The 24,503-nt window shown below is 40.0% G+C and overlaps 1 protein-coding gene across 1 annotated transcript in view; it reads right to left on the reverse strand.

Moving 5' to 3' along the window:
* LOC147633688 (choline/ethanolaminephosphotransferase 1-like) overlaps window positions 1–12,581 on the reverse strand; it is an 82,664-nt gene extending 70,083 nt beyond the window's left edge. Inside the window, exon 1 of the mRNA XM_086804687.1 lies at window positions 12,398–12,581. The gene's annotated coding sequence lies outside the window, so the exon portion shown is untranslated. The remainder of the gene's footprint in view (window positions 1–12,397) is intronic.
* Window positions 12,582–24,503: the final 11,922 nt, after the last annotated feature.

Raw genomic sequence — 24,503 nt, forward strand, 5'->3', positions numbered from 1 at the left:
TCCCTCTTCCTAGTGGGGAAACGAACCTGTGTACTGGACATCCCGCTTTTAGCAAACTTAAAACACAATGGACAGCCAAGGCAACCCTTTGGAAGTACCAAATTCGAGGGGTCCATCTAGTGCTTCTCGTGGGTCTGATGCCCTGCGTGGTAGGCACAAGCCCCTTGAAAGGGTTCTTGATAGTGAATCCAAGGGTCAACTGTCTCCAGGAAAGACAGTTATGCTTGAACAAGACCCTGATGCTATGAAAGCTGAAATGGAACATATGAGAAAACTTTTGGAGGCTCAAGAGCAAGAATTAAAGTTTTTGCATGAAGATCCTCATCTACAAAGTGCTATTGAAGCCAGGAAGGCTGATGCTATGGTTGATGTAACCTTTGAGTCAATGGCTCGTGAAGTGGGCAAGAAACCAAGGGAGTTGGCACTTGCCTATCTCCTTCGCAAAGGTGATATCAAAGAGGGGGATGACGGGGAGCTGATTTTCAGAAATCCACCTCGTTTGAAGCATGGAGATCCCGCATCTCAGAGGCTGAAATCTTTTATGCAAAAGGAAGAGGTGACTGTCACCTCTCGACATGCATCCTCTCCCCAAGGCACTAAGCCTGACAGATTTATGTATGCCAGTGCTCATGGAGGGCACGAAAGTCACATGCATGCAAGATATGTATCTCATGGTGACAGGTCTGCTTCCAGAAAAATTTTGCCTTCTGAGTTGTCTCATGGAGAGACCATGCCATATGCAGGTAAGTCACATGCATCTGAGCTTCGAGTTCGTGGAGCACATGCCACCGTGCCCCATGAAGCTTCTTTGACGGCCCATGGAGCCCATGCAGACAGGGCTACCCCGTTGGATAAGGGGAAAAGAAAAAGAGAGGACCATGAGCCTCATGCCAAGAAGCTCAAGGAGTTCAAAGCAGGTGATAAGTCTGTCAAATTTGATGTCTTTCATGGTGAACATGATGCTTCTAAGGTGTTAGCGTTTGTGGCACAGTTCGACATTGCTTTTAGCGATGAGGACTTTACAGAAAAGTCGAAGGTGCGCCATGCTAGCATGTTTCTGAAAGGCACTGCTGCCCATTGGTGGATCACCGAAAAGATCACCAAGGATCCCATCTCTACTTAGAAGGAATTCAAAGATAGATTTTATGCTCAGTTCTTGCCACCCAACGCGGAGCAAACTCTCACTCAAAAGTGGGACAGGCTGGAACAAAAAGATAATGAGAGTGTGCAACAGTATGTTAACAAATTTTGGAAAGTGTTGCTGGAAGTGACTCCCTTCATGCTAATCTCTGAGGAGGAAAGAAAGAGGAAGTTTCGTTCTGGATTGCAACCTGCATATAGATCGGGTATTGAATTGCACCCAAAACATACGTTGCAACAACTCACAGCGTCTGCCCTTGCTACAGAGCAATTGGTGCTCAAGATCAAGCAAGATCAAGGAGGTTCCAAGGGGAAGGACAAGGCTGTCCCAAATCAGCAAAAGGGTGGACAGCCACCTAAAAAGAACTTCCGGGAGCCTTACAAGGGTGGTAAAGCTGAAAATAACACATCAAAAGAACAGGGCCCAAGAAAGAACAAATTTGGATTAACCCCGGAGCAAAGAGAGCAATATGCTAAGGATGGAAAATGCTTTTCTTGTGGTAGCAAAGACCACATGTTTCGGCAATGCCCAGATCGCAAACCAAAGCACGAGGACAAGCACACCAAAGCAAATGTTCATGCAGTTCCTGATGTGCAAGGTAATACAGGTCATGATGCTAAAGAGAGAATGGTTTGCAAGGCTTGGGGGCAAATCAAGGATCAGCCCGCACTTTTTATGTTTGATGATTGTGCAACTGACAATTTCATCTCTATGCAAATGGCAGCTGCATTGGGAATTGAGGTTGAAAACATGGGACCTCAGATTGAAGCCGAAGCTGCATTTATTGGTAAAGAGGTGCAGGTTACCCCTTTGATTGGGAAGTTGCGTATCCATATACAGGGCTATCTTGATAATGAGCATTTCCTAGTTGCTCCTTTGAATGGATGTGATGTATTGTTGGGCAAGCCGTGGCACCATAGGCTTGAGCCCCGCAAAGACTACAAGTCAAATATGATTTCTTTTATGCATAAAGGCCGCATGCACTTTATTGATGCTGGCAAAGAAGGGGATTCTATCCCAGTTGTATCACACATCCAAATTAATAAAGCAATGAAAAAGAGTCTTTCAGCGTACTTGGTTTTTGTGCGTGATAGTCTTGTGCCAAATCATCAAAATGTGGATGCTATGTCTAAAAATAGGCTGAATTTTCTTAATGCATTCAAAGACTGTTTTGCTGACTCATTGCCAGGTGAATTACCTCCCCAAAGGCCCGAAGATCACCGCATAGATCTTGTGCCAGGTAGTTCTCCACCTAACAAACCCGCATACCGAGTGAGTGCTGCACAACAAGAGGAAATTATGAAGCAGGTAAACGAGCTTTTAGAGAAAGGTTTGGTTCAGCCCAGTTCCTCACCTTACTGCTCTCCTGTGCTTCTTGTTCAAAAGAAGGACGGATCATTCCGTATGTGTGTTGACTATAGAGCTTTGAACAAGCTTACCATCAAGAACAGATTTCCTATTCCACGTATTGATGATATCTTGGATAAGCTTGATGGCTCAGCTTGCTTTAGCAGACTTGATTTGAAGAGTGGTTATCACCAGATTCGTGTGGTGCCACAAGATGTCCATAAGACTGCATTCAGGACAGCCTTCGGATTATATGAATTCTTGGTAATGCCTTTTGGTCTCACCAATGCTCCTGCTACTTTTAATCGTATGATGGATAGGATATTCCGATCCCATCGCAAGTTTACAGGAGTCTTCTTTAATGATATCTTGGTTTTCTCCAAGAATGAGCAGGAACACAGAACTCATTTGGTCACAGTGTTCGAAGAGTTGCGGAAGCATAAACTTTTCGTCAATGCCAAGAAAAGTGGGTTTTTCCTTTCAGAGATTCATTATCTGGGACATATTGTATCCAAAGATGGAGTTACAATGGATCCTGCAAAGATAGAGACTATTCGGAATTGGCCCGAATTGCAAAACGTACATCAAGTACGTAGTTTTCTGGGATTATGTTCGTACTATAGGCGTTTCATCAGGCATTTTGCTATGATTGCCACTCCTCTACATGATCTCACAAAGAAGAAAACTGCTTTCAAATGGACTTCAAAGGAACAGGATGCTTTCTTGCAGCTCAAGCATGCGATCATATGTGGTCCAGTATTGATTGTTCCTGACTTGCACAAGTCATTCGTGGTTGAATGTGATGCTTGTGGTGATTGCATAGGAGCTGTCCTAAATCAAGAAGGGCATGCAGTTGCATACGAGAGCCGTCGTTTGCATGATGCCGAGCTTCATATGGATATCTATGAGAAAGAGCTCTTGGCTGTAATTCACGCCTTAAAGATTTGGAAACATTACCTTCTTGGGGCTGAATTTGTAGTCAAGACAGATCATCAAAGCTTGAGATACTTTCTATCTCAAACCAAGCTTTCAGAGAAGCAAATGAGAATGGCAAATTTTCTTTCCATGTTTCATTTTCAGATTGTACATACTCCAGGAAAGAAAAATGTGGTGGCCGATGCACTTTCTAGGAGGCCTTATATTGCTGCAGTCTCAGTGGCCTCTCATGGAGATCTATCTGCTATGAGAGATTTGTATCATTTGGATGCTGATTTTTGCCATGTATGGACTGATTTGATGGCTGGTCATTCACATGCCTCTTATGTTATCAACGAGGGTTATCTCATGAAGGATAATTGCCTATGTGTGGTGAAGGATTTGCGTCCAAAGGTTATGGACGAATGTCACGCTCCACCATATGCTGGTCATAGAGGTATTATGCCTACTACTCGCATGATTGAGAGGTACTTCTTTTGGCCGAGCATGCGTAAAGACATTGAGGCCTATGTGCGTGCATGTATCACTTGCCAAAAGGTGAAATTTGATAGGCAAAAGCCTCCAGGTTTGCTTCAGCCATTGCCTATTCCCTCGCAACCTTGGGAAAGTATCACGATGGATTTTATTATGGATTTGCCTAGATCCCAGCATGGGAATGATGCTATTTGGACTATTGTGGACAGGTTTAGCAAGCAAGCTCACTTCTTGCCCGTCAAGAAAACCATCAAAGCTGATCATATGGTAAAGCTTTTTCTTGCTAATATTTTCAAGCATCATGGTATGCCTAAATCCATTGTTGGGGATAGAGATCCCAGGACTACAAGCCTATTTTGGAGGGCTTTGTTTGATAATATGGGTACTAAGCTTGAGTTTTCATCAGATTATCATCCCCAAACGGATGGCCAAAGTGAAGCTGCAAATTCAGCTGTGTTGGATTTATTGAAATGTTATGTGGCAGATCAAAAGAGTGCATGGGAGAAGTATCTTCCACTTGTTGAGTTTGCCTACAACAATACGATCCATGCTTCCACAGGAAAGGCTCCGTTTGAGATTATTTATGGCAGAGTGGTCTTGCCACCCATCCTTCGTACCAAGGATGAGATTTTTGCAGCTGATGAATATGTTCGTGACTTGGATGTTGCCTTTGGTCAGGTGCGAACAGCCATTGCAAGATCTCAGGATAAGCATAAAAAGGCTGCTGACAAGCATAGAAGGGACATGGAAGTCAAAGAAGGTGATTGGGTATTGCTGAAATTTGAGAAGGCTAGGCTTCGGAAGAGGCCAGGACGAGAAGGATCATATCCTAAGCTTTCTCCTCGCTATTATGGACCCTTCAAGGTGATTCACAAGATCAATGAAGTGTCCTACAGGCTTGCTCTACCTAGTCATTGGAAGATTCACAATGCTTTTCATGTGAGTCTATTTCGGAAATATGTGGGGCCAGATCCTGATGAGCCTGTCACAGAAGATCCGCCAGAGATTAAAGAGCTTGAGGAGATCCTCCAGCCAGAACAGATTGTTTTTCACAAGGAGAGAAAGCTACCTGCAGGAAAGCTTTCCAGGAGATACCTTGTGAAGTTTAAGAATTATTTGCCTATTGACGCCAAATGGGTAAATGAGGATTATTTTGCAGATTATCCGCAATTGTTGCAGGCATATCTTGAGGCTTTTAAGTTGAGGTCAACTCTTTAGAAGCCCGGGGGGATGTCACCAATTGGCCGACCATTTGGTCCATTCCTTGTTTTTGCGTCTCGTTCACTTGAGGCCAGGCCTGTGTCTCATGTGAAGAGGCCAGTATTTTGCTGACATGGACGGGAGCCAGACTGGTGCCACCCGTGTGTTAGCAGGATGGTGTCGTATGGACGGGAGCCAGATCAGTGCCACCCGTGTATGACCTGGACTGTGTTCGATCCATGGGACTGTCACGCCATGGAAGAGCCAGTATTCGTGCCGTGTTTCACCTATGGGACTGTCACACCATAGGGAAACTCGTGCCTGGAACTGTGTCTTACCTATGGGACTGTCACTCCATAGGAAGACCAGGTTTTTATGTTTTATGTCGTGCCAGTTTTGTGCCGACAGATATTTTGTACATGTTCCATGAACGGGAGATATGTCCATGTTACTTTTTGCACATGCACACATATTTTGCATGTTTGAAACTGTTTTCGCATGACATGTATTCGTGTGTTTGCCTGCCTGACGTGTTACTTATTGAGCGGGGACGCCTGCCAGTGAGTCGTGAAGTCTGCCCTGTATTCTGACGAGTTTCAGTGCATGTGAACAGGTGGTAAGTATATAGTACATGTTGTTTAATGTTATTAAATTCTAACCCTTTGATTTATAAGGTTAGGGGTTCACACTTATTTAAAAGTGGGCACCCACTTTGGGGCCAAGGTGGGGAGCCTCACTTTTAAGTGAGTGTGGGGGTGGGCATGGTCACCTACCCCCACTAATCCCCCACATGCAAGCGTGGACAACACTAAGGTTATCTCCACATTAAATTTTATTAAAAAGAAATCTTTCTTTCAAGCGTGGAATAAAATCGCTTCTTGCATTGGGCCATCACCCTTCGCTTCCTTCTCACGTAGACGACCGGCGACCAGCACTCCGGCTCCTCTCAGGCTACGCTGCCTGCCTCTCTACAGGCGGCTGAATATCATTGCTGGTGGCTGCGTTGAATTCTGCAGGGGGCTGCTTATGCTGCGCTGTTTCCTCTACGCCATCTCCTACAGGCTGTTTTCCCCAGGCGGCTGCCATATCCTCTACTGTACGGCTGCAGCCAGGCGCCTGTGTACAGCAGCCAGGAGCCTGTAAACAGCAGCCAGGTGCCCTTCCTCCCACTGGCTGGCTGCAACCACTCCAGCAGTAACTGTACCTACTTGCTACAGGCTGTGTACCTTCTGTACCCTCTGCTACGACTGTACTCCCTGGTGGCTGCCCTACACCTCTCCTACGTTTGTTTTTCCACAAGCGACTGGCTGCAACAGCCTCTGTACCCTCCGTACTGCAGGCTGTACCTTCTTGTTGCAGGCTGTGCATTCTATAAGGTGGCTTTGGTTTTCTTTTACGGAGGTATCTGCCTTGGTGGTTCACCACGAGGCAACTGCTTCTTCATCACCTGGATGACTTCATCATACTCTGAGGATTGGTTTTTCTATCAACCATATTCAAGTAAGTGATTTTCAGATTTGAGTAAAGTATTATATGTTTAAATCTGGTAAAAGATTCGTCCCGCTCGGCCTACACCCGTTCGGTGCCGGGTTGTCCAAGCTATATGGGCGAACCTCGGTCCAAAGGTGCTGAGATCGGGAGAGCCAGGCGTTAGTACGAGAGCGCCTGTCTGTGCGTGGTCTCGGAACACCAGTGTGGCGCTCTCCGCGGAGTCCAGTGAAAGCACAGGACCGTAGCGATTGGACCACACTAGTGGTCGATCTGCTTCGAGTTTTCTACATCGATATTCGAGCCTATTTGTTTGGTACTGTTTTCATATGTACATGGACATTATCTGGTTCTCTGAACCCATGGAGCATTGTATTCTTTAAATACTCCCAATAAATATATCATATATTGAGGGGGGGGTCGGCCCGTTCCGGCCCCAGTGCTGGTGTCCATCTTTCCATTTCTGTTCATTTAAATTCAAGTTGTTTTAAAGTTGTCCATTTCATATTTGTGGTTTTAAAGTTGTGCTATTAAGCGTGTGGGTGTCCAACGGAGTCCTTCCCACTTGACGGGATCGGTTTCAATATATGAAGCCAGATTGCAACACTTCTTGGAGTTGGTGGTCCAACTCCAATTCCATTGCCTTAGAAAGGCAGTATGGAAACTTGCTCGAGGGATCCGAGCCTGGGAGGTCGTCTATTCTGTGGTCCTCCGATCTGGACGGAGGGAGCTGAGAAGGGAGATTGTCCCAAAGAAAAATCTTCTAGAACTTGTCATGGAGAACCTGGTACTTCTCTGAAGCCCTGGCCACCATCTGGGCAATCTCGATGTAAATCATTGCACACTGTGCGCCTTTCCTGATTTCTCGTTTAGCCTGTAAATGGCTTAATGGAGGAAAGTTCAAGATTCCTGGCTCACGCTTAATGGTCACTGGGGCTTTAGACACGTTCCGATTAATCACGAAAGTGTGCTTATCCCACTTGATATCGGACTCGAACTTGTGAAACCACTGAATGCCCAAAATTATGTCTGCTCCTACAAGGGGGGCAACCATAAAATCACGCACAAACTCTACGCCCTGAATGACTAACTTAGCACTCTGAGCTTCAAACTAGATGTTCATCGTCGTCAAGCATATCACATGCACACCCTATGGGTTGTACAAGTGACATGGCATTCTTAGCATCCATAAGCATTAAGCAAGACATTTCAGCATTAATCAATATTATCCAAAGCATTTACATTACGTATCACAGCATGAGCATCTGCAAGGGGCTGGTACAGCACCTACAGCAGGTACATAAAGCATTTAATAGCATTTATCACATCAGGTCGTGACCTGGGAACCAGCCGACAGCAATTAATGGGGCTTTTTCCAGCATTTAACGAGTCATGAGGTCCCAGACAAGCTGGCTGACAGCAGAAGGTACAGCCCGACCAGCAGCATAACCCATATATAAAGCAATCGCATCCTTCATTCCTTCCCAGGGAGCCAAGGGAGTCAGTAGTTCATCAATCAGCAGCCTGCAGTACAGCATATCCAAAGATACAGCAGGGCAGTTCATCATCCACAAAGCATTCAGCAGAGCATTCAGCATTCAGCATACAGTAAGCATATTCAGAATTCAGTCATCATCTCCTGCCTCCTACATCGAGGAAAGCCAGCATTCCAAGGGTGGTCCTCAGCATTGGAGAACAGTCATTCATCTTCAGCACTCAGCTTCTCTTCCCGAGATAGATACTCATCTAGGACAAGCATAGATCTATTTATAGATCTTCATTGTAACTCATCCATTTAATATAGCTACATTGCATTGCATTGACACCATTGTCTATCTCTGAAGTATAATGAAGTGAAGTTTAGTTAATCCTAAGGTTGTTTTACTACAATAAATCCCCCGCATGTCACAAAGCCTATCCACCGAAGTCAAGATGAAACGGGCTCACCGAGCGGCCTGTTCCGTGACCACATCCTCCGTGCTGCTGCTGTCAAACAAGAAGACAACTCTCTGGCCACCTATCTAGCCAAAGGTCTTGAGCAATTCGTTATGCTCATACTCCTGGTCATGGGCGCCCTTCTGCTCATCTTCGAGCTCCCGACTAACGATGGCACTAACCAAAGCACTGGGATCCGAAGAACTAGAGGCAGCCGACGGGGTCTATGTGGGAGTTGGACTCACCACTAAAGCCGTGGAGACTGGGGTGGTTGTCTGTGGAGTGGTAGTCATCTTAGGGCACTCCCTAGAAGTGTGTCCTTTTGTATGACAAAAGAAGCACCTACCCTCCTTGTACTGTTGAATCTCCAATACACGCATCTACAACTCGAGCATAGAACTCTGCTCTGATCATGATCCTTCAAAAGGGTCATTTTGTAGAGAATCTAGAATTTGGGAAACGGAAGGAGAGGGAGGAGGAGACAAAAAAAGAGGAGCTAGAGAACGGGTGCACTCTTCCAAGGCCAAGATCTGTGCTTCCAATTTGGTACCCTCTTCTGCGATTGCTCGTATCATCTGTTGGAACATCTCCGGTACACTCATGCCTAGTGCCCGAGATGGACTGCCTGGTGCACTTTGGTCCCAAGGTTGTTCCTCTCTCTCTTCATCGTAGCTCGCCACAGCAAGAAAATGCACTTCCTTTCCGGAGCGCAATCTGACCATCCACTATGCATGTGGGAGACTTCCGAAGGCTTCCAGAGGTTGAAAACAACCGTCCTTCGAGGGACAGGAGTCACACCGACAGGGGGTGGTCCACCAGAGTCTAGAAACAAACCAAACAAGCAAGAAAAAAACATTCATTCTTTCTTTCTTTTTTTGGTTGAATCTTTACACTTGAAGAAGGCTCTGATACCAATGTAACATGCGGAAGCTTCAAGGTCGAATCGGTAACTTCAATGCTCAGAATTCAGCAATCTTTCACGATAAATATAACACCCAAAACTGAAGTAGATGTGCAGAAAAGAGAGAGAGAGAGGGAGAGAGAGAGAGAGAGAGAGGGAGAAGAGGACACAGTATTGAGTCCCAAATACCCTCTGTAGGGCCCCCACCACGAATGATGTATTTACTTTATTAGAATGATGAAAATCTTAAAAAAATAGACTGAAATCTTGACCTGCAATGTTCACCTTGGTAGGAGCACTCCCTTGGCTGTCCTGGCCCTTGGAACACATCCACCCTTTGTGAAAATATGAGATGAATGACTAGATTCCAGCATTGGGTTTATATACCCCCTTCTGCATCCAGTCGACCAGTTCTACATGCAGCAAATCCTCACGACTTGCTAAAAACGCATTAAATGCTAATAAATCTAGTGTTTTCACACTATGCAAGGCCTGGCCACCCCAAGCAAGACGGCTAGATGTTGGGCAACCTGTGGGTTGTCCACACATGGCCGACAAGCAGCAAGGGGCCCGATGCCCTGTCGGATGCCTGGCCAGAGGCTCTAGGGCTGGCCGACAACCCTTCCAACCCAAGCCATGGTTGGTGGGCACAGCCTGGGCCCTCCTGGTCCCTTGGGGTTGGTTCTATACCCTCCCCATGCCCAATGCAAGAGTTCTAAACTCTAATTTGGGGTTGCCCTATGGGCTGGCCACATGCAAACCTACATGCCTACAGAGGTATGGCATCCAATTGCAAACCAGATACATAGAACATCTAACATCATTCCAGAAGGAGACTCACAACACGGACTGGCACTGCTTCATGTGCAAGACAATGCACACTTGACCACAGACGCATAGAGTGGAACTCTGGCTGACTCGTCATGGACTGGGCTCACATGGGACCAGTTTGCACTCCACGTCCCGCACCTTCTTGTTCAGATATGTCCACGTGGCATCCAAGTGTGGGATGCACGTGACAGAAGCTCACTAGATGTGGAATGTGGTTCTTCAACCTTGTAACCAAACATGTACTAGAACCTGTCATCGCACTTGCTCCATCTGTGGCAATGCCAATCATTTTCGACAAAGGTAAACCCATTTCCTGTAAAAAGCTTATCAAAGTATTATGTAAAGCCTCAGCTGTCGCATTTTTTACTTGCAAAAGGCTTACAAACTTTGTAGTGATTGACCCATTCCCTCCCTTCTCAATGAAAGTTATATAGATAATCATGTATTGGTGTATGGTGATATCTGTGCTTTCATCAACCTGAATGGAGTAAAAGGGATTGCTATTGATTGCTTTCTTCAATCTATCCCAATATACTAATTTGATGGCCTTTGCAAATTCTTTACTAGCATCTGTACTTGTGTAGGAGGAATACTCACTCACTATAGGCATATTTAGCGACCTTAGAAACCGTTGGAGGTTGCATTGATGATGAAATTCTTCCAAAGGCAAACTTCTCTTCATGACATACCATAAAGTCAGTATGACCATGACTGTTATGATCCTTCCCTTTTCATCATTTGTCATGGCTGCAATATGCTTTTCCATAGGCACAACTGACCTTTTCTCATGTTCTCTCCACATTTGCTTTGCTTCATTGTGTTCTTTGGAGTTGTCATGCACACATAGTGCATTCTTTTTGCATTCTGCTTGTGCCGAATTGAAGGATGATATGCAGGCTATGGTGGTCATAAACATAGACACTTGAGTGACTTCCTCCTTTTCCAGTTTTGCACTACCCTACATTATTGAGCCTAAAGTCTCCTCTTATGAACAAGTTCAGCTTCCTTCTTCATTGTAGATTTCTTTTATCTTATTGCAAGTTTCTTGCACATGTGAGCTAACAGGCCTTCGCCTCATATGTGCAGTTATCACTATGTACCTAGTATCACTATGTACCTGTAGTTGAATGACTATGGATGAAGCTTCCCACAATGCAAGGCCACTCTATATGTAGGCAGCCTAGTAAGCAATTGAATAGATTCACTACCTTCATAATTGACATGAGCAACTTATGTATTACCAAAATATGTTATTGTTAGTGTTGGCACTACCCTCGCGATACATTTATGTCCTCTAAACAAGAAGGGATTGCTCTCAACTATGATAATTAAACCTCAACACATGGAGGTGTAACAAGGGGTTTATCCATCTGAAAAGATGTTATCCCACTCCCATAAAAAATAGAGCTTGGCACATGGGTTTACAACATGGAGGTCTACCATATGGAAAGATCCATAAATACCTAGGGTTCGTCACTTCAACATTTTTGATGCAGTAATTTTTCTTAGCAACACGGGAAATCTTGCACGAAAATACATGAATGCCAATGGCTACTAAAATGATGAATAAATATTAATGGCTACCAAAATGTTGTTCCAAGTTAGACAACAAGGCAAATCACGAAGAGGGTCCTCCTCGGGTTGTTCAAGGGGTATGGGGGTTCCTGTCGCTTGGACAAGTATGCAGCTAAAGCAACTCTGAATACCCTCACATCATGCTATGGGACTTCCTTGGCGCGAGAACATTGGGACGAGTCCAGCGACTTAGAGAACAACATGCTCTATGCTTTCTGGTGCTCTCCTTTGATCGTTTCATGAAAATCGACAATGGCATTGCTGACAAAGCTTGGCAGTACAAAAGGTTATGCACTTTTCTGCACACAAAAGCAAATCAGTGGAAGGAGGTAAGCATGCGAGATGCAAGCAAAGATTTGAGGCTCATCGTAGATCAAAGCTTTCCAAAGGGTTTGAGGGATGCTGGGTTTTCGCCAAAAATGAATTTCTAGTTGTTCCTCGTGAACAGCTTGACAGAATATTGGACAAGGTGGACGAGGAATTCGTTATATTTATCAATCACTCCATAAAATCTCATCTAAAAACCCTGAACAATACAGACTCAAAAAGTGTGGAAGCATGAGAGATACCTTAGCTTGCAGGCGGCGGCTGTGGAGAAGGCAGCAGCGAGCTCGTGATCTGTGTTAGAGCCAGTTGTTGACCACCGGTCCACCTTGTTCCTATTGAAACCCTGCTACGCAGTCCGCACTCAACCCAAAAACGCTTAGTATTTGAAAAAAGCGTATCTAATATCGCAGAAAGACAAAGATTTATTTCTTTTTTTATAAGTTTATATAAACATTGAACGATTTCTGCTTCGAATCTTGAAAGGTTTATTCTTTTTATATAAAAGACTGAAGTCTCTTTTTACATTTGTCATCAAAGAATGCAAAGTGTGGAATCATTTATAAAAAAATAAGTCTCTTTTGACACTTGTTATCAAGGTTCTACTTTGCTGTATTTCAATATCTTTGGACATCTTTCAAATTTATATATATAATTATTATTGATCTCAAGAAAAAATGCAAAGTGCGGGGTGGGTAAACAGAGAGTGGAGGAGAGAGAGAGAGGAGGGAGGCTAAATATAGAGAGAGAGAAAGGTGTCAACCCCATCAGAGACAGGTAAGAGCCAACTTGTCTCTATCAAATGTGGTATGTTTGGCTTAGGTATGATCTTAAAAAACTCCCTCACAAAAGCCAATAAGAAAATCTTAGTGCTATCCAAACCTTCAAAGGGTCACCTCGCTTTCGTAAAGGCCTGAACAAGTTGGTTTTTTCTAAATTGAGTTTTAAGTCCCTCTCAAGTCTAAAAAATGCACCTTGTTCAGATTTTTCTAAATTGAGTTTTAAGTGCTTCTCAAGTCTTAAAAGTGTAATCTTCAAGTAATATACTTTGAGTATTCATGACAATATATATATATATATATATATATATATATAGTCAAATAAGGTTTTAATTTTTTGTTTTTTTTTCTCTCCGTCGATTCAAATCACAGATCTCTCTCTCTCTCTCTCTCTCTCTCTCTCTCTCTCTCTCTCTCTCTCTCTCATGGTAGGGTGATGTGGCATACATAGACTAATATGGTAGCATGTGGTGTAGTATGGCATGGATATTCTTACTAGCATAATAGGTAATATGGACATATGTGATGGGTATATCATTCACACGAAAATTTTTGAACTACTTTACATAGCACTCAGTACATCTAGGTATTGGAGGACCAGTATCATAAGTTCTCATGATGTCATGTTGATTGTGTGCAAATAAGCGAAGAGTGGAGATGAGGAATGGCTTCGCATGGTTGTCCATGACATATATGCATTCTGGTGTACTTGTTTATTTTGAGTGGACATGATATTGGTTTCACACCTACATGATATTGTCCGAATCGTGATGGGTTTGTGTGTTGCCCCACCTACTTGAGCTAAATTGTAATGAGTTGTCCAAATCATAATGTGTTTGTGTGTTACCCCACCTACTTGAGCTAGCTTTAACATTCTCAAAAATCCCTAAATCTAAGTGTCAACGATGGAATTTGTGAAACTAGAACCAAAGTCTACATCAAAGATACAAGTAAGTTCCTTCCCAAAGGAGATTTTGCATCGAACTCTTCAGTATTCAAGGACATATACTTCAATCTCACAAAGTTTCATTTGCTACAACAACCATTTACGTGTAGTAAAATTTACAATGCAATGTCGATTCCAAACATTTAGTTTTGAAGCATTTTCAATTATTATTTTTGGTTGTCCAGCTATACGTTGGTGCTAGGGGTTATTCAAATGCCATGTGCAAAAGATAGAAAAGAGTAGATTTGTTTTGAGCCCTCAAATTAGCTAGTTTGTAATTAGGTGTGTACAACATCTTAAGTTGTACAATTAATTGAGGGTTTAAGTGAAAGTAAAATTAAACATTGGTTGAGAGCTTGCACTCACACTAGCGTATTATAGCAAAGATATCAAACTTGCTTACATAATAAGAATAATTAGCTTCCAACTTGCAAGTGATTTCCTGATAAGCAAATAGCTCTGGAATTTTGGCGACTAATGCTAAAGAGATTTCCAAATGAGCAAATAGCTATGGAATTTGGTGAGACTAATGTCAAAGAGTCCATCAAGTAGTACCACAAAGAGGGTAATACAGCTATTGCATTGCAAATCCATCAATGTATTTTAAGGGATGATTGGGCACATCCAGGATGCATAGAAGTGTTTGAGTCTTCTTCCAAGGCAATAAAGTTTCAACTCAAGCATGATTTGCACGAGGTAACTGTAAGATGATGATGATTTGGCCGATGATTTAGGATAAAAAAACTTCTACAAGGCAATTACCATCCACTAAGAGCAAGAGGATGTAGGGAAGAATGAATATCTGTTTATGATGGCTCATACGATGAGCAACATGTATGTAGACAATCAAAATGAATGATGCATAGTTTAGGTGTTTCTAATCATATGACAATGCATCAAGCAATATGGAACCATATGAATACCCCAAGTTATGTGTCCACACATGGTGATATATCACATATGATCACTCACACTAAGTAAGTGCCATGAGGGTGTTAGTATGTGGGGGTCAATGTATTGTTTGATCACTCACACTAAGTAAGTGTCATGATGGTTGCTAGTATGTGGGGTTAAGCAATTAGTTGATGTATTGTAAGTGCCATGACAGTGCTAGTATGCGGGATCAAGTAGTTGGTTAATGTATTATATGTGCCAAGGTCAAATGGTTGACCAAACCTTAGGGGTGAAGCTTGACTATTAAGGATGTTTTGTTAAAGACCTTAGCCATGGTTATGAGTTGATTGAAAAAGGCTTAAAATGTTAGAAGGATGCAAGCTACCATGCTTGCCCAAGGTATGGGGCAAAAAATGGACGTCAAAATATAGCATAAAAGGATGGGACACATGAATTTTTAGAGACTAGGGATTTGATGTATTGGCTACCTTTAACATAGTGTAACATGCTAGTTTGGGAAGTGAGTAAGTTTTCCATTTTCGAAGAATAGGAATAAGGCTTTAAAAAAACTTTAGCTATATGTATGGGTCCCACCAAGCAATCCAACATATAGGAGAGTCACTATGTGATCCTTTTGTTTGGTCCCTAGAGGACAAACAAAAAATCACTAAAGGACTATAGAGATAAACACTATGAAGAACATTCAAGCAAATCACATTTGATTTGTACACTACTTCCCTCATACAATATAATGAATATATGCATGGTTTCCTAAGCTACCATTATGAGAATCTAATGATATTAATGACATGGTTGTTAGGTATCATCACATGTAAAGCAAAAAATAAAGTATGCTAAGGCTTCATGGTCAAGTTTGAGTTTGAAATCCAAATCAAGACCAGCCACACCCACGTAAGAGGATACGACGTGCATTGTATCCAAGAGAACACTTATAGAAGTAGGATCTTTTATAACACAAAACTTTAAAACTATAAATATCCAACAAATAATTTGGTAAATTCAACACATATTCCATAGGTAAACAATTCATCACTACACATATGTTCCTCGAGCATACTCCAAGAATCACCTTGCCAAACACACATCAATGTGCACCAAATGTATTAATATTTATAATATCATCACCCACAATATTAACATGATTTGTCATGAAGGAAAAACAATTCGAGCGTCTCCAAATTATTTAAGAGGGTGAAATAATATTTTTAAGAGGACTTAATAGCATTCCCTCTTGCTTTAGTTTGTAAGTACCCTCAACCACCAGTTTCTTTGAAAAGAATTGAGGATCTCATAGAAGGCACACAAAATATTTTGCGAGTATCCATAAGGCATCTTTAAGAGGATGATTTTTTAAAGTCAATAAATATTTCACATATATGATTTTCAATAGGGGTAGATGTAATATGCTGGTCAATGTTAGCATATGAAATCAAACTTCTTCCTCACCCTTAATAAGAAGTGGATCAGGATGAGTGAAAAGCGTTCCTCTAAAAGGATTAAGTACACTAATACGAAATGAATAATAAATCTACAAATGAGTAGGTAATTGTAACTAATAAGCAACATCATTAATCTTTTGAATCACCTTAAAAATGAGTAGGTAATTGTAACTAATAAGCAACATCATTAATCTTTTGAATCACCTTAAAAAGGTCCATAAAATATTGGTACAAGTTTATAGCAAAAAATAAATAAACACTCTTAAGCTTGTGTTTCTTAAGTCTCAAAAGGCATAATCGCCTACTTCAAAAGATATAGCTTTACGTTTACAGCTTGCTTTCTTGACATATTTTTCTTGAGCTTTAATAGTGGAATCATATACCTCACTCAAAATGAGAGCAATATCTATATTGAATTGATTAGTATCTTCAAAAGACATAGATTTACGTTTATGGTTTGCTTTCTTGACATATTTTTCTTGAGCTTTAGTAGTGGAACAAAAATTTTATGGCTCACCCTGACCCTCCTTGAAAGACTGTCACATGTATATATTTTTTCATATTTTTGATGGATTAATAATCGTAAAAAAATATGCTTGATTTAATATGTGTAAGAATCGACTTAATGGAATGTGCAAATGTGCACAAGGTTATTATATATGTGCGAGTGTGCACAAAGTTATTTCATGTGTAAAGGCCCAATAGCATTTATATTTGGACAAAGTCTTTTATATGTACAAACCTTAGGAACTTACATATAGTTAATAATATGTAAAGCAACACCTAAAAGTGGGAAAAGCAAGCCCAAGTTGTATGCACATCTATTATTAGTTCCTTTGACTATTTTTATGAATACAATTCTCTAAATACTCATGTCGTGGAAGTGGAGCTACACTCATGGGGGGGGGGGGGAGGGGGGGGAGAGGAGATTGCACCCAATCTTGTCTTGATGGTGATGTTATTTTATTTCTCTTGTCTTATGCTATGCTATGCTTTTTGATATCAATTTAATTCAAGTCTTTGTTTTAGTTTTTCATGTATTTTGTGAGTTTTTAATTATTTCTTCAAAAAGTATGAAAAGGTCCCGTTGTGGTATCAGAGCTTTGGATTAATTCAAGCTTCTTAAAGCCATTCAAAGACTTGTGGCAAAAGAGGTGAAAAAGAAAAAGACACATGTGATTTTTATAAATTTTTAATTTAATTTGAAGAAGAAGGTGATTTTAGTAATTTTTTAATTTAATTTGAAGAAGAATAAGTTTATGTTTAGGGATGGTTTATGTTTATGAATGGTTGAAAGAAGACTTGTTTTTAGCGATTCTTCTAGTCAATCTTTTGTCCAAAGAAAGGTGGAAAATCTTTTGTCCAAAGGAAGGTGAAAGGTGGAAAATCTTTTGTCCAAAGCAAAGTGGAAAACCATTCGTAGGTTTGTAAAAACTACAAAACCACCTTTAATCTCACTAATCCTCTTCATAATCCATCCCTACCAATCGAATCAACAAGGGAAGGAGCATAGAGAACCATAACAAGATTGCTAAGCCAGTGGAAGTGTATGATTTCTATAATGGATGGATCTAGGAGCTTCTCAAATCAATTTGTGGTTTAAAAATCAAATCGCTTTTTCTCACAGCCATAATTGGATTAATTGGAAGTAAATATTATTCCTCTCCCTCCAATTCAAGTAAATTGGGCCGACTGTCCTCTTCCAATAGCGCTACTGGGCGACATCTGGATAACATGATATATATATATATATATATATATAAACCCTTCTAAGCTTTAAGGCTTTAAAAAAAAAAGCATGCGCTATTCTCTGCTCACAACCTTCGACGCACCATCTCCCTCACTTTTCCAATTCAAACTCTTACCCCTGGCCAGCGAGGGCACGGATTCAGTGAGACGGCCATTTCTTCTTCTTCTTCTTTTTCTTTTTGTTTTCCCCCGCCCTGCCGATAAGCTTCATCCAAAAAGCTTGTTATAGGCTTTGATTAAAGCTTATAAAATAAAATATTTAATTTTATGAGGTTTAAAATATTAAAAAAATTTATGAGCTGGCCGCCGGTTGCCATGAATAAGCTTTCCTTTCATTTAAAAGCTTAATGGATAAGTTTTAAAGCTTATATTAGAAAAAGCCTTTACCAAAGCTTTCATTAAAGATCTAAAGAGTTTAAAAGCTTTTAATACAAAAGCTTTATTAAAAAAAACTTATTATTATGTAAGCTTAATAATTTTATCCTCTCTGTATTCCCTCTATTTCGCGATGGCGGATTAGTCCTAACTTTAGTCCGTGGGGAGACTTGTTACTTAAAGGCTTTAGATTAAGCTTTGGTTAAAGCTTAAAACTAAATTATATATATATATATATATGTATATGTATATGTATATATATATATATATATATATATATATATAGATATATATATATATATATATATATATAGACCCTAATTTGATGTTTCTAAAACCTTGACTTGGTTTTTATGAAACCCTAATTTGGCATTCACAAAGCCTTAATTTATCCAAGAAGCTCTACATGAGTAAATTTAAAATCTACGAAAAATGGCAGTCCTTGATCTTCTTTCTCAAAAAGCATGCACAGAGCCAATTATGTATTACCTTATCTCCAAAGCCCTAATCCTTTGTCTACAAAACCATAACCCTTACCTGGATCCTTTATAATACCTTATGCTTGTGTAAAAATCCCCAGTCTTTCCATACTTTATGTGTGAATCCCTAACCCTTCCATGAAACTCTGATCCGTCTTCGTATTTACGACAAAAACATAGAGTATGACATCATTCCATTGTGTTATGTGTGAATAATATCTATGTTATGTCTCTAGCTCTATATCATTCATGCTGAGTAAGGAGAAAGAGTGGTGTGGGAGAAGGAACAAGAGTGGCAGATTGAGATGAGGGGGAGGGGAGGCATGGGAGTCGAGGCAAGGAGAACAATGAAACCCCTCAAACCTTAGGGATAACCTTATGGATTTCTAAGGTTACAAATTATGAGGTGTAACATTATGTTTATTTGATTGGGCTTAATAGAGCTTGACTTAATTAATAATGATTAAATAAAGATTGTGTGAATATAATGCTACTAATCTTATGGATGTTATTTAAAGTAGATATTGTTTTAAGATGGGTAGGTTTTGGAGTAACAAATTCTTCTCACTCCCAAGTTAACTTGTTCGTGGAAACAGTAAATGTCCACTTTTTATAGTAAGTAGAAATCTAAATTGTCATTTCCACTGTTGCTCGTATAAAAGTGATGTGGAGCCTGAGTTTCAATTGTAGTTTGTATCCTTGCCAATTTTGACATATACTTATAAAAAGGGAGAGCAAGTTGATTTTTTTACTTGCGTACCCAAGCAAACATAGCCGTGGTGCGAGGAATAAGCCATATGGCACGCGATGAAATGTGTGTTTTAAAATGTCATTGCATTTGGTACTTTTGCCTTCTCAAAATTCTATTAGCATAACATTATATAATGTAACATGCCCACATTTTGTCCTTATTCATAAAAAATCCATCAAAAATCTTGCAAGTCAAGTTTTGGTCAAGAATCTTCATTCTTAGTTATGGACCAAAACCAAATCTTGGAATTGAGCACTACGAGTGGAGAAGGTATTTTGCATTGAAATTATTCACACACTGCTCCAATTCTTCCTAATTCTAGACGTGTCTAAAGCAAGTGCATTGCACCAAGTTTTCTACGTTAATAGATAGGTCATCAGCTTGTATTCTTCCACATACTATCTAAATTAAGTCAGAACCATACTTTAAAGGTGTAAGAACTAAAATAGCTTTTTTATCTTTTGAGTGGTTTGTTACACTACCTAAAGGACATGCTTCTCCTAAGCTCAAGGCAATAAATAATTTTAAGTTTCATGTTACTAAGTTTGCTTTTTTAAAGTTTCATGTTACTAAGTCCCCTTTTTTAAAACAACACCGTATGCATCCACTCACATAATGATATTGTTTAACAAATCAAATGGAGACAAAAGATAAAACTATGGGCATATATGTTTTACCACATTCCCAAGGCTAATTCCCAAAATTCAAAATCTTAATGAATATGATATATCCTTTGAAATAGAGCTAAAGTTCCCTTCAAAAAATTCTTTAGCACATGGTACTCACTAGGCTTGCTTGAAAAAAAAAATCCCCAACCAATCAAACAATGGAAATGTTGCTAATTACTTTAAAGTTATATAATAAAATCTTTAAACCTATGCACAACCATGCATATGCTCATTTCCTATACAATCTAGATCTTGGAATTAAGGCACAATTCAAGCATAATTGATAAATAAGCTCCTTGTTTACAGGGTGTACATAGTTTGAGAGTGGTGAAAAGTTATTTTGCAAGTGAATGATATTATTTACACTCAATTTGAGAATGGTGAAAAGTTATTTCTCAAGTGAATGATATTATTTACACAACTTTTCCACTCAAATTAATGCTAGACAGGTCATTGCCTTCTATGCTTCTACACACTCTCTCAAGCCAAAACTATACATTCAAGGTATACATAGTTTGGGAATGGTGAAAATTTTACTTTGCCAGTGTGATATTATTTACACTCCACGTTTTGCCACTCAAATTAATGTTAGATAGTTCATTTTCTTCTATGCTTGTACACACTATCTCACTCAAGCCAAAACTATACAATAAAGGTACAATAACTTTTGTATACAGTAATTTTAAAGTTTTAGATGGTGTATTACACTATCTCAAATGTATGATTACTTCTAAGCGTAAGGTAATAAACAATTTTATAACTCCCCTTTTTTAGAAGAGCCACACACAATTGTATTGTTTAATAACTCCCCTTTATAGAAGAGCACCATGTGGATCCACACACAATAAATTAATATATACTAAAATCCGTGCATATAATGTTTAACCTTGTTCCCATGGCATATTCTCGAGATTGCAATCTTTATGAAATATTTGCTTTTTTTAGAAAAGAACCATATGCAACTCCTATCAGTTTTCTTGCATCCAGATTTTTGAAGCCTCCCTCCCGATTTTCTTCTTGCCCCTCTGGAAGGGAACCAACTACCTACATGTAGGTGGATGGGCTACATTGTCCCTGTGAGTTTTTCGAAATATCCACCCCACACCTTCTTTAGGTCTTCCATGGGGCGTGGCTTTCCCATTGTTCCATTTTTTCTACTTCTAGTTCATAGACTTCCGGTTCTTCCTTGGCGTCCAGGGCTGCAAGTCGGGCTTCTACCTTAACTAATTCTACTTTGTCTCTATCCGCCCTGGCCTACACCTCTCGTATGATTTTGATGTGTTCTTCTCTAATCAAGAGGATTTTGGCCCTCACCTGGCTTTCCTTTTCCCTGTGTTATGGGCTACCACACCTCCAAGAAGGAACTCAATGCATTCACCTTTGGAAAGAGCAATAGAACTCAATGCATACACCTTTGGAAAGAGAAATAGAACACAATTATCGTAGGGCACTTACCAATGCTTCGAGCTTGTGTCCCCCCTTGAGGTCTAGAAGCTCACTTGAGAAGCTCCAATCCTCCATACTGTCACCATAGAGTCACTCACACCACCACACAAGGTAATCGCTCTCTCTCACTCCTCCATACAAGCATACAACATACAAGTATAAAGAAGGCACAAGTGCTAGAATGCTCTCTCTCAATCTCTTTCTCAAGACAAAAGTAAGAACTCTCATAGCACAAAGGGGGATTGTGTCCATTCATTATGAGAAAATGCCTTATATACAATTGGCTCTTATTCACACTGCCCAAAACTTACTTAACTAAGGTCTTGGGTGGCCAATATCTCGGCTCCTATGGAGAAATTTTATTGCACACCAAAAAATAAAAGGAGTCCAGATGTTAATGAAGATGCAGATCTTGCAGATAGCTAATGTGGATTCTCTTTGTCCTGGCGGCCAACCCACCGGGTGTTCCAAGTGTTAATGGATGATCTGTATGAGCTATCAATCCATTTATAGTATTTAATCGAAGAGATATTACTTCAATCGGTGGTCGGGTCCCGCTTCAGATCCATCATTGTATTCCTATAAAATGGTCCTGTGGGATATGCAATGGGTAATGCTTAACAGTTGTATGATCAACCATTATCTTAATACAATATGATGTTTCAGTCTTTATTTGTGTTCTGCTCTATAGTTCTTTCAATCTGTAATGGTATCTCCGATAGTTAAAGTAAAAACATTAAGTGTTGATTACCCATCAACAGTCTAAGGTGATCAAATCCGGATCTATGGAATGGTATCTCCGATAGTTAAAGTAAAAACATTAAGTGTTGATTACCCATCAACAGTCTAAGGTGATCAAATCCGGATCTATGGAATGTTTGGTTTGGGTGGGCCATTCATTGTTGCTAAGAATTCATTTTTCCTTGGGCAATAAAGTATCCCAATCTAGTTCTAGTGTGTCCTCCTCATATGAAGATTCATTGTCTGCAAACCTTTCCCACTCAACAGGTTCACGCATATGGTACATTGTGGCATTTGGTACAGCCTTAGCCTTTATCTCTAGCTTATTTTTTAGTTCTTTTCTTTTCTTTTTTTTTCTAGTTTTTTCTTATATATCTAGACTAGCATGTCTTGGGCCAGGGGTCTATAATAATTCTTTTAGTTTACTTCCATTGATTATTCTTCCATTTCCATTTTGATCTCATTAAGGGTTTCAATTCTCACCAAGCCCTATGGAGTGATCTTCATGACTTTGAATGGTCCTAAACCCTAATATTTTAGTTTCTTTTTCTTGTTAAACCAACCCTGAACATAAGGGATATATCCCCTTCCTTGAGGTACTTCTTTTTGACATTTTGGTCAAAACATTTTTTCCTACAAAACTTCTCATCCATTAACGCATGATGCCACCAATCTGGTTTCATCTAGTTTCTCTAGGTCAATAAACCTTTTAGCCATTTCATTATTAGTTATTCATTCAATAATTACAATTTTGAAACTTGGCATTCTACCATATTGAATCTGATATTGTGGAGGACCTTGCATCTTACAAAGGATCTATTTGGAAAAATATTTGGTGTAAATTATTATTGCCAGAAATGCAAAACCAAGGTGGAAAGCTGTTATCATGTACTATGGGAATGCCAGAGTGCACCAGGCATGGAAAGCTTTGGAGAATTTGTTAAAGTCTACCAACATATAGGATAAGATAACTTGGAGAGACAAGGGTTGTTGGGAGTGAAAGGAAGAATGAACCCTACCTTAAAGTTTGTATGGGACATTGTAAGAGCAATGTTGATCACAACAATTTGGGATGCAAGGAATAAAGTGCTTTTTCAAGGGAAAGAATGGATGCAGTTCAATGCCAAGTTCAGGGTGTAGGCACTTGTGTGATAGAAGCTTGCAAGTTGGTTGAGACAAATATTAATCCTAATCAGAAAGCTATAGTAGGTAGCCTGCTTAGGAGGTTGGAGAGACATTAGCCCAATCATATAGAGGGCATGATGATGTAATCTTCTCTTTGGAGTGTCAATACAACTCTCTTTATGCATTAAAAAACATGGTTAACGTCTCAACTAGTCATAAAAACCATCAAAAGATCACCTAACTAGTCACAAAAACCATCAAAAGAACACCTTGACTAGCTAACATCTTGATCATCAAAAGAGTATATATATATATATATATATATATAGAAAAACCGACGGATTAGTCTCTTGTCCGGATATTCGTGGGCGAGGCCCCCAGTGTGGGACCCTGCCCCGCGCAAGAAGTGCTACTCTAAAAAACATATTATAAAGCTTAGGCTTTAATGTTTAAGTTTTAATTTTATTTATTAAAAAAAGGGCCCATACCACTCAAGCACAAACTTCAAAGCCTTCTATTTCAAAAAAGAAGAAGGAGAGCTTTGTAATATAAAGCCTTAATTCAAATCTTATATTATTAAGCTTATGAAATAGACTTCTTACATTATAAATATTTATATAAATTTAAGTTTAAAAAACCCAAAAATATTATTAATAGTAATAAACCTCATAAGCTTTGCAATAAAATTTAAAAATAAAATCATATAACTTTCGGACAATCAGGAAAATTCTTAAGGATTCTCTTCGACATTGGAAGTTTTTCAAGCTCTATGGACCACGAGTTCAACTCGACACTTTACAAGCTAAGTATCAGCACCAGCAAATTATTGTATGGATATTTTGTGCCTTATCTAACTGTTTATTTTACAGCTCAAGCCAACGAGTTTCGCATAAGATAAGTATTGCAAATGTCTCTATATATAATTTAGATTATAATCC

The sequence above is a fragment of the Cibotium barometz genome, chromosome 11, assembly GCF_041138505.1.
Source record: "Cibotium barometz isolate CiBa-2024 chromosome 11, ASM4113850v1, whole genome shotgun sequence".
NCBI classification, from domain to species: domain Eukaryota; kingdom Viridiplantae; phylum Streptophyta; class Polypodiopsida; order Cyatheales; family Cibotiaceae; genus Cibotium; species Cibotium barometz.